The sequence below is a fragment of the Rhinatrema bivittatum genome, chromosome 9, assembly GCF_901001135.1.
Source record: "Rhinatrema bivittatum chromosome 9, aRhiBiv1.1, whole genome shotgun sequence".
Classification (NCBI taxonomy): Eukaryota; Metazoa; Chordata; class Amphibia; order Gymnophiona; family Rhinatrematidae; genus Rhinatrema; species Rhinatrema bivittatum.
Window position 1 is genome coordinate 199,987,321 of NC_042623.1, and position 3,078 is coordinate 199,990,398.

Below are 3,078 nucleotides of genomic sequence, written 5' to 3' on the forward strand. Positions count from 1 at the left end.
TTCGAGTCCTTCCTCAGTAATAGAGGATTCAAAGTCAAAGTCAATAGCAAAGAGTCCCCACACATCAGTTCCTCACTAGGTGTACCTCAGGGCTCCCACGCTCTTCAACATCTATTTCCTTCCCCTCTGCCAACTGTTAACAAACTTAAAGCTGAAACACTCTCTATACGCCGACGACATGCAAATTCTGATCCCTATAACTGAATCCCTGACAAAAACACTTAAGTTTTGGGACAACTCCAGTCCATCAATTTCCTCCTCACCAGCCTCAATTTGATTCTCAACCCTGCCAAGATGGAACGCCTCCTCATTTCACCGGAAAACAATCACACCCTCCAGCTGACCCAACCCAACACCCTAATCACTCAAGCAAGAGACCTGAGAGTAATAATCGACAGCCATCTGAACTTAAAGAAGTTCATCAACCACACCACCAAGGATTGCTTCTATAAACTTCAAGTGCTAAAAAGAATTAAACCTCTCTTACATTTCCAAGACTTCAGATCAGTTCTCCAGGCCATCCTGTTCTCCAAAGTAGACTACTGCAACTCCATTCTGCTTGGTCTCCCTACCGCTGCTACTAAACAGCTTATGCTCCAAAACGCGGCCGCTAGAATCCTGACAAACACCAACAGAAGAGAACATATCACGCCCATTCTCAAAGATCTACATTGGCTTCCAATAAGCTACAGAATCCTTTACAAATCTCTTACCATCATTCATAAAACCATTCACCACCAACTCCCCATCGACCTGCAACTCCCACTCAAACGCCACACATCTTCAAGACCCATTAGGGAAGCCTACAAAGGATCTCTGCATGCCCCTTCTTCCAAATCCACCCACCGGACAACTACCAGAGAACGGGCCTTCTCGACAGCGGGACCAGCCATTTGGAATGCCATCCCTTCTGATCTCAGACAGGAACCTTGTCTGTTGACTTTCAGAAAAAAACTTAAAACTTGGCTGTTTTAACAAGCCTTTCACCCAGCCTAGGCCTGATTCAACAATGCCACAGATCACATACTAAATCAGCCTGTTTAGGGCATGCTATCTTGGACAGTGCATTTACTTTGTTATAGTTATCGAGTTACATCTCCACTTCTGGTTTCTTCTCCTTCCTAGTTCCATTACCCCTGTTCATTGTAAGTTTTGCATCTAGCATCTTCTTCATTATTGTTGTTAATCCCCATTCCTTGTAAACCGATTTGATATGATTGTATCATGAAGGTTGGTATTAAAAAAAATATAAATAAATAATAAATAAATTGAGGTGATAAAGGAATGGTAGCAGAGGCCTGAGATTGGCAAAAGATTCAGGGAGAAGAGAGTTAAGTTGGGGCTGAAAATCCGAAAGATGGGATTGGGAGAGAGGATCATCATCATCTCTCCTATCCATGTCTTTGCTCCAGTTTTCATCTTCAAAACTTGTGGGCCAGTGTTTCCCATATGGGCCAGTTCTGTAGGCCAGAAGTGTTGAAAATGAAAATAGTGAGCCTGAGCAGAAAGGATGTCCTGTCTTAGGAGAGGAGGTGGAGTAAGGATGGAGGTTAAAGCAGTTAAAACACAAGCAGACTGCGGAATTGAAAGAGAACCTGTGCAAACCTGGAGAATTGGGGATCTAAATGGCAGATGAAATGTGATGTGGAAAATGGCATGGAGAAAAAATAATCCCAACTATGGGGTAGATTTTTAAAAAGAACACACGCACAACCATGTGCATGCGCTACCCAGCACGCACACTTGGACGCACGCAAGGGGGGTATGATTTAGCGAATTTGCATGGCGACGCATCGTTGGGCTTCCCCAGTTTCCTCCCAGTCCACTCCAATTAAAGAGCAGACTGGGAGGGAACTTCCCTACCCCCTACCCTAACCTCCCTTCCCCTTCCTCTATCCTACCCGTCCCCTATACCTATCCTAACCCCAACATTTTTTAAACTTACTTTTTGCTCCTGCAAAGGACCAGGAGCAAGTTGTGGTGCGTGATCCCCCGGCACAATGGCAAATGGCCGCTGTATCGGGTGCCTCTAGCCCTGTCCCGCCCCCCCGGACTGCCCCACTGCTGAGGCCTGGCTCTTGTGCATGTAACAGGGATTATGCGTGCGGCTGTGCCCCTTTTAAAATGCGTGCGGCGTACAAAGGCCCAGCCGCACGCGAAGCCCCTGTGTTTTACGTGCGTGGGCCAATAAAAATCCGGCCTTATGTGAGCAGTCTATGGGTAGACTCTCACTCAAAACTGACATCAGCCAATCAGCGTTCACTTCTGGTCTAAGCCCCGCCCACTCCCATAGAAGTGAATGGTTGTATCCCCACCCAAACCCCGCCCTTCCCACCCCGGCCACCCCCCCACTCCTGCCCCTAACCCTGCCCATGCCCCACCCCAAACCAAACCATTTATGATGTCACTGGTATGACATCACCAGAAGTCCAACCCTCACCACACCCCCAAAAAATACTCCCCCCTAGAACATCATCAGAAAAGGCCCTGTCGCTTTTTAATGATAACAGAATTAATGGACTCTGGTGGTTTTTGATGATCTCACCAGAAGTACAACAGAAACCCACTCCACACCCAAAAATGTGCCATTTTGGGGCTAGAATCTAAAATGAATATGAGGCACTCGCTATTTCCAACAAATATCACAGTTGGGTTTAATACCCTATACCTGTACAAAGATACTGTTGAGCACCAGCTGGTAGGGGACCATTTTGTGCAGCTACTTCGCTGTGTTCCATGTAAAGGTAAGGATGAGTTTATCACCTTCACTTATGATAAGCCACATTATGTCCCTGTGATCAAGCAGCACATTGACACTATAACGTTTGAAATAAAGACAGACCAGGACTAACACGTCTCATTTCGCTACGGGAAAGTGATCCTGGAAAGCTGGGTTTTTTTTTTGTAAATATATTTTTATTATTTCCAACAAGTGAAGCCAGCAACATTCCAGCACAACGCTATTAACATATTTACACTCATATTCACCCTCCCCACAACAGACTTTAGTTAGTTGAGCAAGATTCATATGAATCTGGACTCCAGGCGCATTGGCTCTGATGCACTCCAAGTCCCGAA